General features: G+C 49.1%; 1 protein-coding gene across 4 annotated transcripts in view; it reads right to left on the bottom strand.

Annotated features, from left to right (window-relative positions):
- Nucleotides 1-13,715, bottom strand: part of LOC138452892 (voltage-gated potassium channel KCNC1-like) — a 1,227,882-nt gene that overhangs the window by 996,950 nt on the left and 217,217 nt on the right. The gene's annotated exons all lie outside the window — the stretch shown is intronic.

The following is a 13,715-nucleotide window of genomic DNA, read 5'->3' as shown; positions in this document are numbered from 1 at the left end:
TTGAAGGAGCCTTGGGATTTTGGGGTGGCTCTTTCCCTGCTAATCTATAATATTCCAGGATGGCCAAAATAATCTATCTGGAGATGGTTTGTTTTGTTATGGGTAGTCCCAACTTGTGACCTGAGTATCCTACAAACAGTTGGTCTGCTTGCCTGATCCTAGCCATTCTGCTGATGTAAAAGCTGAGAGCTCCCCTAGGGTCCATCCTGTGTAGCCTTTCCTCCTCTTTCCCCGGATGGGGAGGAGGGTAGAATGAAGGCAAGGTAATTTTCTGAGTAATATGGAATTCAGAAACCACCTTTGGGAGGAAATTAGGCTTCACCTGTAGGACAACCTTGTCCTTGTGGAAGATTGTATGTGGGGGTTTACAGGAGAGAGCTTGTAGCTCACTCACCCTCCTAGCAGATGTTAGTGCTATCAATAGGACAGTTTTAAGCGTGAGAAATCTCAATGCGCAAGAGTGAAGAGGTTCGAACGGAGTGCCCATTAAGAAGTTAAAAACTAAATTTAAGTCCCATATGGAACCTGGAATGGTTTTGGAGGGTAAACATTAGTTAGACCCTTGAGAAATTGTACCACTAGAGGAATTTTGAAATAGGATGGTTCCTCCGCAGTGCGCTTGAAGATAGAAAGCGCTGCGAGATAGCCTTTTACAGTGCCAACTTGAAGGCCTGAGTTAGCCAAGTAGAGTAGAAACGATAACACCGTTGGTGTACCGCATGAAAAAGGGTCGATATTCTCTTCCCTACACCAGCTGCAAAACTTGTTCCAACGGCAGCGGTATAAAGACTTTGTTGCTAGTCTTCTGGCCGAAAGCAACACCTCCATGACGTCATCAGGGAGATCCCAATCCTTGTACCTCAACCTTTCAGAAGCCAAGCGTGAAGGTTGAGGGTTCTGGTGTCTGGATGGAGAACCTGACCTCCCTTCTGCGAGAGAAGATTCTCTTTGAGTGGAAGACGGATTGGAGGGCAGATGGACATATCTAGAAGGTTTGGGTACCACGTTCTCCTGGCCCAATCTGGGGCAATTAGAATCATGGTTTTCTGGAATCTTCTCAACCTCCTGATCATTTGAGGAATAACAGGGACTGGTGGGAACGCATAAAGGAGTGGAAACTCCCAGTCCACTACGAACGCATCTCCTAGAGCGCCTCTCGGGGGAAATTCCCTTGAACAGAACAGATCGCACTTCATGTTGGTGCTTGTGGCGAACAGATCCACCTGAGGGCTTCCCCAAAGGGCGAAGATCTCTTGAAGGACTTCCTGAGCTAGCTCCCACTCGTGGGAGACTGTGCTCTGCCTGCTCAGAGCATCCGCTGTCAAATTCTTCTCTCCGGCTAGGTGGACTGCCGATAGAGAGATTCCTTCCAAAATTGCCCAAAACCAGTGCTGCATTGCCGCTCTGCACAGTGGCAGTGATCCTACGCCTCCTCTTTTGTTGAGGTAGTGCATGGCCACCGTGTTGTCCGTCATTATCAGGACATTTATCCCCTGTGCTAATGGCAGGAAAGCTTTCAGCGCTAGTCTGATCGCTCTCAGCTCTAAAAGGTTGATGTGTAGTCTGGACTCCGATGGAGACCAACGTCCGCTGATGGTCAAGTCGTTGGCATGGGCTCCCCTCCCTGTGAGCGAGGCGTCTGTGACTACTGTTATCTCCGGCCATGGTTGCCAAAACAGTTCTCCTTTCAAGATGTTCTCTGGATAGGCCCACCATTGAAGGTCGCGGGCTAACTTGTCCGGAATCCGGAGGAGATCTGTCATTCTCCCTGAGAATTGTGACCACTGACTTCTCAGTGCCCAGTGAAGAGATCTCATTCTCAGGCGAGCCTCTGGCACAAGGAAGATGCAGGATGCCATGAGGCCTAGCAACCTCAAAAGAAATCTCAATGCGCAAAAAGTCGAAGGCTGGGAGACGTTGGGCATTTTGAAACTTGGTGACCATCTGTACAATATCTTGAGCCCTCACCTCTGGTGGCGAGGTTTTTCCCAGGGAAGTGTCCAGGACCGCTCCAATGAACTGGTTGAGATGGTATCATCTGTGACTTCTTTAAATTGAGGGAGAAGCCCAGTCTATGAAGGAAGAGGCAGACATAATATAGCTGGGTCTGGGCATGTTCTGAAGATACGGCCCTGATCAGCCAATCGTCCAGGTAGGGATGGACGTGGATCCCTTCCCTCCTTAGACTCGCCGCCACTACCGACATCAGCTTGGTGAAGACCCTCGGGCGTAGGTCAGCCCAAATGGAAGAACTCGAAACTGATAATGAGAGTTGCCAATTGCAAACCTCAGGTATTTCCTGTGCTTGAGATGGATTGGCACATGGAAATAAGCATCCTGAAGGTCCAGAGATACCAGCCAGACCTGGAGCTGGAGGGCCTGAAGGATCTGAGAGAGAGTTACCATCTTGAACTTGTCCTTCCTGAGGAACTTGTTCAATTCTCGTAAGTCCAGGATGGGTTTCAGTCCTCCGTCCTTCTTTGGTATGAGAAAGTAGGGGGCGTACCAGCCCTTGTTCCTGTCCGCTACAGGTACCGGTTCTATGACACCTTTCTCTAGCAGGTCCATAATTTCCTGCAAGAGGAGCGGATCTGGAACTCTTAGGGAGCTGTTCCCCGGTGGATGACTCTGAGGGATGTGTAGAAAGGGTAGGCAGTAACCTTGGGCAACTGTCTCCAACCCCCAAGCATCTGACGTTATAGCCTGCCATTCCGTCAGATGGTGAGTTAACCTGCCCCCTACAGGTGTCTTTTGTGTGAAGGCCTCAGAGTGGTTTGGGGGCGGCTGATGCAGATGCCGAGGGTAAAGAGGCACCTGCTGCTGCTGCGGTCTTACTACTCTTGACCCGTCCACCTCGGGTGGATCTCCTTTGGCCTCTTTGAGCCGGCTGTCCTCTGCCTTTCTTGAATGCGGAATAATAGCGAAAGGACTATCCTCTCCCAGAGGTTCCTGAGGGGCGAAAAGGAGTTTGGCGGATAGCGGCTCCTAAGGATTTTGCTGCTGCTTTAGAAGTCTGTAACTTTTCCAGACTGTCATCAGCCTTTTTCCCGAATAATGAAGAGCCGTCAAAGGGCATGTTCAAAAGTCTGGGATGTAGATCAGGGGCAAAGCCCGACTTTCGCAACCACGCATGCCTGCGGATTGTTGTACTTGCCGCCATGGCCCTGCTGATACTGTCAGCGGAATCAATGCCTGTTTGAAGTGATTCGCACATGGCATCTTTGCCATCTTTTTTGATGTTAAGGAAGGCTTCCTTTTCCTCTCCTTCGGGTATGCAGTCAGCCGCTGATGAAGCACACTCCCATAGCGTGTGACTGAACCTGGCGAGCGTACAGGTGGCGTTGATGGACTTCAACAGAGAAGACTTTCTTTGCCATAGAGTCGTACCTCTTGTCATCCCTATCCTGTGGGACAGTAGGGTAAGCAGTCCTACTGCTGGATGAAGTTGCCGCTTGAACCACCAGGCTCTCTGGGGTCGGGTGTTTTGACAGGTATTCAGGGTCAGCAGCCGCTACCCTATACTTTGTCGACAATCTTTTAATGACTGCTGGGATAACTTCGGGAGTTTCCCAATTAGATGCAATTTTTCTTTGTAGGGCTGCATGGAAGGGGACCATCGGGTCCTCTTGTGGGCCTTTGTCCAATATATCTGTCAGATCATCCTGTTGGAAAACAGGTGAAGGCGCAGACCAACCCATAAACTCAATTATTCTAGCCATCAGGGTTCTATATGGTGTTTCGGCATGTTCCCCTGGGTCTGGCTTTACAAATTCCACTTCTGGGGAAGTGTCCAGTCCACCTGTCTCATGAAGTGACTCCTGTAGTTCCTTCAGCCTTCTTTCTTCAGAGGTTAAATCCTCTGCAGTAGGCAGTGTGGTTCTCTGTAAACCATATGTTTCCTGGTCAGAATCTTCCCCTTCTTCATAAATTGAAGAAAGCCCAGGGTATTCTGACCTCTGAAATGGAGTAAAGGCCATCTCTAGGGCCGAAGGAGCTAAACTCGTCGTTATTGGACGAGAAAATGTCGATGTCGTTGACGCTGATGTAACAGGCTTCGAAGGCGCCGAAAACGTCGTCGAAAAAACTGGAAGGGGTCTCGAAGAACTCGAGAGGATCGGAATCCTACTCGAGGGCATCGACGACGGTCTCGGCGTCGTGCCGGAGGCCCTTGAAATCACTGTTGGCTGTGGAGTCTTGGTCCTCTCTTTCATCGGCGTCGACGTCGGCGTCGATGATGGTGTCGAGTCGATCGACCGATGCGTCGAGGAACCCTTCGACAACGGCGTCGATGGCGCCGATCCGTGCGTCGAAGGAATCTTCGATGACGGCGTCGAAGGAACCCTCGAGGACGGCGTCGAAGACGGTGCCTTCTTACCCGATGGCTCATGGCGCTCTCGGGTGGAATGTTTCGCCAGGTGCTGCGTCTCGCGGCATTTTGATTTTTTGGGTTTTTCACCCGGGGTATCACCCTCAGCTGTCTTCGAGGGGGTTGAGGCCGCGTTCTCGAAGACGCTTAACATTTTCTTCCTGAATTCCTCCCACTCAGCTTGAGAACTGTGTTTGGTGGGACAGGAGACTCTTTCTGGGGACACAGAAGACGACGAGGAATGGGACCTTCGACGTCTCTTTTTTGAGTGTCTAGATCTCGACGAATGGTGGGAGCTGCTTCGAGATCTAGAATGGGAATGTTTTCGACGGCAAGGAGACGAATGCCTCGACTCAGCCGACGAAACCTTCAAGGAGGATTTGGCTGACTTACCTCTCTTGAGCTTCCCCTTTCACTCCTTCAGGGCTTTCGCCATCATGGACATGCAGTCCTCACACTCCGAACAATGGTGCTCGGACCCCAAGCACCATAAACAGACCCTGTGTGGATCCATTATTGACATTTTTTACTGCAGTCTCGACATTTCTTGAAGCCGCATTGCGGCGTCGTCGGTTCTGATGAAGAAGCCATCGAGAACGATAAGGAATATTCAAGTCGAAATAGATAGTAAACCTGACTGAACTGAGCAGCGACGTTCCGAGGCCCCACGAAGCGCGGAAAAACGGAACTGAGCAACGGACGCAGCGCGTGGCTATTTATAGGCATGGTGATGTTGGCGCCCATACGGTGGCTGTCGAGGGGCATCGACTCGGCGGACGTCGACGCTCAGCGCCCTCTACAGAAAAAAATTCCGAGGTCAGCAAGCTGGAAACGTATTATCAAAGATAAGGAATACGTCGGAGGACACAATCCCTTCGAAGTATTATTTCTGCTGCTTAATGGGCATGTGCTAAACTTTCTGTCTGTTAAGCATTGACATTCCTAAAATGGTGAATATAGCAGTGCAAAAACCTTGCATTGCAACATTGTATAATATAGATAGCCTTTCATTATGTCAACATTGACAGATTGGCATAAAATAGCAGTGTGATTATCTGGTGAGATATGTGTGGTGACTGGATAAACAGAGAACACATCAATTAAGAACTTCACCTCCAACCAGAACGCACCTCCAACTTGGCTGCATCACCACCCCTGACTTTTCATTATCATCGACCCCCACCTCATCCACAGGCAAGCATCTCTTTCGATTTTTCAGTTATTGAGCAAAACGTTTAAAAGGAGAAAGCATCGGAGACAGCTGCGAGCAGTGAGTGGCTGATTGAGAGACGGTGAGACGCAGTGCGGTTTGATGCTGATCGTTTCTCAGGTTTCTGGGTCCTTTCCTCTACCCAGAAGTCAAAACAAAGGAAACTAATATGGTGGTGAGCTGCAGCAGCGAGGTGGCGGACTGTGCTGTTGAGCTGAGGCTCAGAGCCTCAGAGCCTCAGAGCCAAGTCCAGTGTGCCGAGCCCAAGATCCCTGTCTACCCCACCTGAATCCTTTGTGGTGCGAGTGTTAGTGTCACAACTTACCAGTTCAAGGTAAGACCTGGGATATATTGCAGCGAGTGCAGACAGCATCTCACAGTGGCTTGTGACCTCCTGGGCCCATCCTGATAGATCCTTGTAGCATTTTTGGATTGGTTTAGTGCTGGGGGGGTGTAGGGTGACCCAGGATGAAACCTTTTGGCCTGGTGAGACTGTATGTTCTTGTAAGGCCAGTGCAAGAAGACTAGCAGCTGGGAAGTTTGGGAAGATTGAGCATAGCTTGCTCTCCTCCCTGTGAGCCCTGTCTCATATAAACTCATGTTTGAGCATAACCACGCTCAGCTGTGTCGCAGTTGCAGTTGAAGCAGAGACTGTTTTAAAGTGGTAGCATCCTAATTTATTTGCTGTGGTAGTGTGTGCGGGAGTGTGGTAAAAGCACGAACTTGAGTCGCGGTTTACCATAGCCTGCCATAGCCCTCGGTTGAACTTCCTCTGTGGGTTGCCTGTGTCTTACAGGTTTAGCCCAAGTATCGTTTGCTAAATATAACTTAGGAGTGCTTTGATGCATGTGACATTGCAACCCCTAACTAACTCCTCCTCAACACATATCACAGACATCGAAATGTTGGCTGCAATACGGCTTCCTTTACCAGCATCTCCAACGGCATATTTTGTGAATGAATATGCCATCAGTGCCATAAGTACTCAAAGCTCGAAAGTTAATCCTAAAATAGACTATGTTGTCAATGCTGATCCTATGCAAAAGGAGAATAATGGACTGGCGGACTCTGTTACGCTATTACCTATTTACAACCATGTAAACCGTGCACTCTTATGAAATGTTTCTGTTAATACGGTCCATGATCAATCAACAATGGAGGTCATAAGTGACATGATAAATACAGTGGGCCTCATTCCGAGTCCGGTGCTAACCAATGGTGGTAGTAGCGCCTTGGTCGGCACCGGACCCGTACCGGCACCGCCCTGGTGGAATGGGAAATTACCGCCCTATTCCGAGTTGACAGGGCGGTAATTTCCCATTCCCCAGGGCTCTTCCCCATTCCCAAATGAGCCCCCATAGGACTCAATGGGAATGGAGAAATTGCAAATAACGGTGACCGTACTTTACAGTCACCGTTATTGGCTAAAAAGCCCCTTTGCGCCCTCGTCCCTAACGCCTGCTAAAAGCAGGCGTTAACGACGAGGGCGCAAAGGGAACTCGGAATGTGGCGGTAAGGGATTACCGGCACTGGTCTCGTTAACGGTGACCGGTATCCCTTACCGCCATACTCGGAATGAGGCCCATTGCCTTCACTTTCTTCTTGCAAGTCTCAGATTTCTAACTCTTCTTTCTCCAACTTTTCAGCTTTGCCCTCACCCACCCCAACGCACCTTTATTCCTCCCCGAAGATTATCAGCAGCATTTCAGAACTTAAACTACAATTCACACTCCCCTCTAAGTGAAGCACTATTGGAAATAAATCAGATTTTATGTCGGTTTGTAACGCTCTATTAGGGCTTAAAATTAGAGTCTAAATCACACTCAGTAATGCTTGAGTTCCTCTTGTCAGAATTTGATAATATAAAGTAGCATGATGCGGCTAAATCTTATTTAACGAATTATAGACTTGACAATACTAAATCGAAGGGTGATTTGTTGCAAGGTCAGAGAATAGAGTGGTCTATCCCTCTGGTGACATCTGTAGCTCTGGTCAAAGAGGCTTCTGATAAGGCGTTAATGTTGGATAAAGACCTGTCCCTCAGAAATTCGGGAAATGGAGAGTTGTGTTTCTCTGGTGCCGTATGTGCATCGTGGTTGGCAGATTCTAGTGAAAATCTGAATGGCTATTCTTCCTTATCGTTAAGGGCTGAATGTAATGTTGGATGAAAGCCTCCTCCTACGACATATACCTCTGAAAACCAAAATTATATTATTACGATTGATAGCCTGATTGATCCCTCTCCCTCCATGCCACTTGCACCTGCGATTGATAAAACGAATGACAACAATACAATTGTAGTGGTTGGTGATGTGGATAAGACAGCTCTTGATTTTTTTGAGACTCCTAATGACGTTTTGGTGATGGTCGATACTTCTTTTTGTACCCAGCACTCATCACCATTAAGAGTCAAAGCTAGACCAGCTAAAAGGTAAAAAAACAAGCATAATACAAAGAACTGAAAAAAGGAAAAAGAATCACGAAGGTTTAATGATCCATAAAAGGTCAGTGGCAAATATCCCTAAAATTCCAGCACATCCAATAGTAGCGTTGGAACAAAAGATCATGGGATCATCAGTGAAAGAGGGGAGTCCAGTAGACTGCTGGATATTTAAACTTAATATGATGGGAATTACCCCTCAAGTAACACAGCAGCCGTCTTGTTCTCCACCTGTAAGTATAGTTCCCCTTTCTGGCGATATACCTAGTACCATTTTACCTCGGGAGGGGAGTCTTGCGGACCTAATATCCAAAAGGACGGCGAATATACCACCTCAAATGCCAGCTGATAAAGGCCAAGTGGCTGTGAGCGAATCAAATATTCATCAATGCTCATTGACACTAATGAACTCTGCTCAGAACATGCCACAACTAATGGGGTCAAATGTTTATAAACCTTCATGTGGTATGTGGGGTAATAGATCTGTGGGCGAATCGATTTAGTACATTCAAACAGCATGCAAAAAATGACTCAAACTGAGTTGTTTTCCTTTGGTAAATTCTCAGCCTATCTCTCGAGGCTTGTTACTCAAGATACCAATGGGTCAACAGTAAGCTCAAAATCACACTGAGCGGATCAGGGTCGGACTGCTTTTCCAAAGACACACCTGGGGGTAAGTCATCTCCGTGGTTGGCACCCAACATATTTTCTACTGGTGCACTGAATGATAGGCTGGTCGTACAGGACTTGGCTCGCACTGGTGTTTATCAAAAGGACCTTGTCTCCTTTCTGGTAGGCGAAGTTCGAGAAGAGATTAAGATGCCTAATGGGACACATCCTGATTCTATTCCCGCCCACAAAAGAAATAAGCACACAAATTCATTGGCTTTCAGTGTAATGTGGGTTTCAAAGGCAACTGATGTCGGGGGTGGGACCATACTAATGTTTTAGGTTCTCAGGTCAAACAGGGGGGCGCGGTTGGATGTACAGAATCCTCATCCCTCAGCTCCTAAAAGTGCTGTAACATATGGTTCTCAACTATTGTTGGAAAGTGTCCTTCAGGAGAATCGCAATATTAATCCTTGCCGCACTAACATATTGCAACTCTTCTGCTCAATTCCATCCTTGGCAGTTATCACCAGCGGGGACATAGAACATGTAGATTTTATTGATCACTACAGAACTGATCGTGCAATCTTGAATATAAAGTCAGAAATCATATTGGATCTACTCATGAGTGGATTGGAATCAATCAGATCTTTGGGTTTTGACCTTTCACATTACAACATCCGTAGATCAATGGATGTTAATACGGTTGATGAGGGAGGGGCGTGGCTTGGAGCCAACTTGACTGGAATGGCTCTGTAGAAGCTCCTGGCTGGCCCCATTTCCCGAGCAGATTTCCGCAGACCTGAATCTCAGTTAGCCCACGAGATTTGAGTCATGGAGTGAGGAAAGGACAGAGCGTCCGCTGACAAACAGCCGAGATCATCTGATGCCGCCTTTGAGGTGAAAAGCTTGACAAAGCTCTTCAGAAGACTAGGAGGGAAGATGGCGGCCACTCCGTCCCGGAGCTCTATGTCTGATGGGGAGTGGAGGAGCCACATCGCTCAGCAAGGCCCGGACGCCTAGCATGGTTGCATCAGACCTTCACACACCTAGAATCCAGAATACGGACTAATCGGTGGGGTTGCAGCAGAATTTTATGGTCCCCGGTGAATCTCCCAAATTCCAGCTCCTCTACGCCAGTGGATCTCGGAGTACTCCAGCGGTACCCATACCACACACCTGAAGTCGTAGTTGCGCAGTCTCCACTGGACTGCAGTACCTATACCGGGATGTGAAAGGCCCCCCGGCCCCTGGGCTGAAACAGCAGCGCCATCCCCAATCTGCAGGTCCGCCTGAACCCCACTGCTGCTGCGCCATCGGAAGCCCACAGGCACAGGTGGACCCCGTTGTGGCTGCGTGAGGCTCTCTGTGGCACCTTCCCTCCCTCTGCAGCACATCAGCAGCCTGAAAACAGACGGCCTATAGAACCGGGGTGTAAGGGACACGGACCTCGGTGACGAGACTCGCAACAGGGCCCCCCTGATTTGGAAAGCAGCAGCCCGAGGAGTGCCACACAAGGAAGCCCGGGCCGTTCTACAGCCGAGAGCGCTCCAGCAGACGAATACCCAAAATAAAGCGGCAGACATCGGCCTCCCTGCACCGAAGCAGTGATAGTGGTAAGGGCAGCTGCGCACACTCTACAACTCTGAACAAGAGCCACCGACCCCAGGAGGACGCCCTAAAGGGGCAGTTAGCCAGCTTTGTGAAGCTCTAGCTCACAACCAGGGGAAGCAGCGACTAGCCTGGTGCAGGGCATCCCACAACACGCCACCTGCATATCAAGCACTGCCAACTATTGGCAATAGTTCGCCTTCTTACCCAGTAGCAGCGGGAGCCCCCGGAACTCGCCCAATGGGGATTTGGGACAGATCAGTATCCCGAGCCAGCTGAGGGACCTATCACCGCCTAGCAACCTAATCTCACTAGAGGGCTCATTAGATCATCCTCCGTCGGGAGAGAGGGCCGGGCCCACCACAGAGGGGGAAAAATAACACTGGCCAATTATCCTGGGGACACCCACGGTGCAAGCTCGGAGCAGCCCCGTAGTTGCCACCCACCCAGAGTCTAGCCCGGACCCTCGAGCTGCAGAGAGGGCAGAAGCCTATCCTCAGCTAAAGCACTGAAGACCCCAGCCAATGGTAGCGGGGGGCGAAACCGAGCAAAAGCCCTACCATTGGAACTGAGGGCACAATTACCCTCCTGGTGAGATTCTGTGAAGCCGGGCCCAGGCGACCTCAGAGCGGACACTTCCACTCTACCACAAGCTCCGAGAGCACCACTACAGTCCCAGCCAAGACCGAAATAGCACTTGAGACCTATTGCAACTTTCATCAGTTAGCCCTGCACAAAAATTAGACATGGCAAAGAGCGGGAAAGCAACTAAACAAGCTGACATTGTGGCGCTACTGAGCAGCTCCACCATGGAGAAGCCGAAGAAGGGTGAACAGACAGGAGAGCCCCACCCGGACACAACCCCAAATCCTGATGGGTTGGAACTACCCAATCGGCTACAAAATCAGACCTAAAAGACCTGTTGGCGGCCCTAACAAGAGAGATCCAAAAAGACACTGATGAGGTCATGAAGAAAATTACAGCCCTGCATAAGAGGGTGGACGAGGTTGAGAAACGCACAGCAGACATCGAGACCAACCTCTGCGATCAAGCTTTTGAAATCGAAAGGGGTCTGGACAGAATGGCAGCCCTAGAGGCCAGATGTGATGCTATGGAGGCCAAACAAGAAGATGCAGAAAACTGCTCAAGGTGTAATAATATCTGCCTCTGAGGGATCCCGACCTCAGTCGCTGACTCTGAACTGGAGGCGTTCACAAGGGACCTCTTTAGATTTATACTGACCCTCCCAGACAGCTCCTGAATTGACTTGGACCGAGTCCACAGAACGGTCCCAAAGCAACAATACTTGCCCCCTCCCGATGTCCTAGCCAGGATACACTTTTACAAAGTAAAGGAGGAAATAAAGAAAGAAGCCAGATCCTCTTAGCAGATTCAATTTAGAAGGGCAACTATCCTGCTATACCAAGACCTGGCCAACTCCCCATTACAAAAACGGAAAGCTTTGAGAAACCTCACAACGTGGCTACAAGAAAGAAAGGTCACATATCACTGGGGCTTCCCTACTGCCCTGAATATTATCTGGGAAGGAACCCGGAGGCAAGTTCGCTCTCCAAAGTAAGCAGAGAGATTCATGGGGGCAGGTGCTGAAAGCGGAGACTCAGAAGCAGAGGTGGCCTCCTTGGACCCCGCCAAAAATCAACCTGCAAGCACATGGTCAAGAGTCAGCAGGAGACGCAGACTTCGGGTCCCCCGGAAAAATTTACACCCAGTCTGAGGGAGAGGAGATACAACACCCTACTGAGGTCAGTGGACCCACCTCCGCGGCACCCTCCCTGAAATGGACACCGAACCTCCCGCTCAGGGAGTTTCCCGGACATTGGAACAGACAGGTGGGAATTAACTAATGCGGGAGGGCAAGGTCTAACAACCCTGATAAGAAATAGGCAAAGGGGGTACACAAGAACCTCAACACCTCACTGATTCAGCAACCAAATTCTGGATTTGCTTTCGCACGCAACACATTAGGCCCAGTTGGGCTCTATAGGTTCGGTGGTGGGGCACAGCCGGTTACCCCGTTGGGTAAGGCTGGTCTCATCCCTCAGAGTTGTTCAAGGGGGGTAGTGGGAGGGAGGAGGGGGGAACGGGAAGGGGGGGACCTGAGTTCCTAGTTCCCCCTGAATTAAGAACCAGAGCTACAATGACATCCAGAGGCAAGGTAATACCACATTACTCCAGGTAGGCATATCGGACTTCAGAAGAAGGGTCCAACTCAAAGTTATTACTAACAAAGCTTGGTCCGAATGATCACATGGAACGTCCAGGGCCTCAATTTCCCAGGGAAGCGCACATCTGTAGAAAACAGATTGAATGCTCTAGCGGGGGACATCGTCCTCCTTCAGGACACCGACCAACTGACAATAGACCAACGACGCATTAGAATTTAAAGATTCAATAAATCGTTCTTTGCCACATCAGGGGAGAAAAAGAGGGGGGTGGCTATACTATTAAGCGACAAGGTCCCATTAACGAAAATTACAGTAAAAGGAGACCCTGAGGGCAGATATTTATTAAAGAAGGTTTTTTTTCTTGGAACAACCGATCACTATAGCCGCAATATACTGCCCCAATAACACCCAAGACAAATTCCTATTAGGCCTAATACCAGTCCTTCTGTCCTTCACAGAGGGTTACCATCTCATGGTGGGTGACTTCAATTTGATCCCGGACCCTCTGAAAGACAAAACACTCTCCCCATCAAAGGCAGATTTCTCCCAGGCTCTATTTTTCGCCAAATTACTCAGAGAAACAGAAAAGTTAGACACCTGGAGGCTAGCAAACTCAGGGACTAATGATTACACCTTTTACACTAATGCATACAAGGGTTTCTCTAGGATTGATCTAATCTTGGTAACAAACACCTTATTCTCCTGTCTTGATAAAATAGAGATCCATACTCGGATGATATCCGACAATGCCCCGGTATCAGCAGACCTACACATAAGCCGGTCTCCTCTACTTCCTCCAAGATACTGGAAACTCCCAGACTCTAGCCTGTTAGATGGAACAATTAGGAGCAAGGTGGGTGAAACGCTATCAAATTACTTCAGGGAAAACACAACAGCGGAGACCACCATAGAGACAATCTGGGATGCCATGAAACCGGTGGTGAGAGGGGTACTCATCAGCGCTAGCGCTGAACAAATCCAAACCTCTAAGGCCCAAGCGTCCATCTTACAGAGGACAGTAGTGACACTGGAAAAAGAGTTAAAAAACCACCAGAATACGAAAGCAGAAAGAGAACTGAGCAAAGCTACGATCGCCCTTGAAATTCACTGGGCAGGACGCTCAGCTCAATCCCTAGCATACACAAAACAATTCTACTATAGCAAAAGTAATAAGGTGAACCGCATACTTGCATATAAACTACATAGGGTACATAAATGGAATAACATTAGCCGGCTCATAGGAGATGATGGCAAAGCTTACTACACAGACAAAGAAAAGATGGAAGCCCTGGT

This window comes from Ambystoma mexicanum, chromosome 1p (genome assembly GCF_040938575.1).
Source record: "Ambystoma mexicanum isolate Mex_15411 chromosome 1p, UKY_AmexF1_1, whole genome shotgun sequence".
NCBI lineage: Eukaryota > Metazoa > Chordata > Amphibia > Caudata > Ambystomatidae > Ambystoma > Ambystoma mexicanum.
The sequence above is the reverse complement of the archived record's forward strand: the minus strand, read 5'-3'. Positions and strand labels throughout refer to the sequence as shown.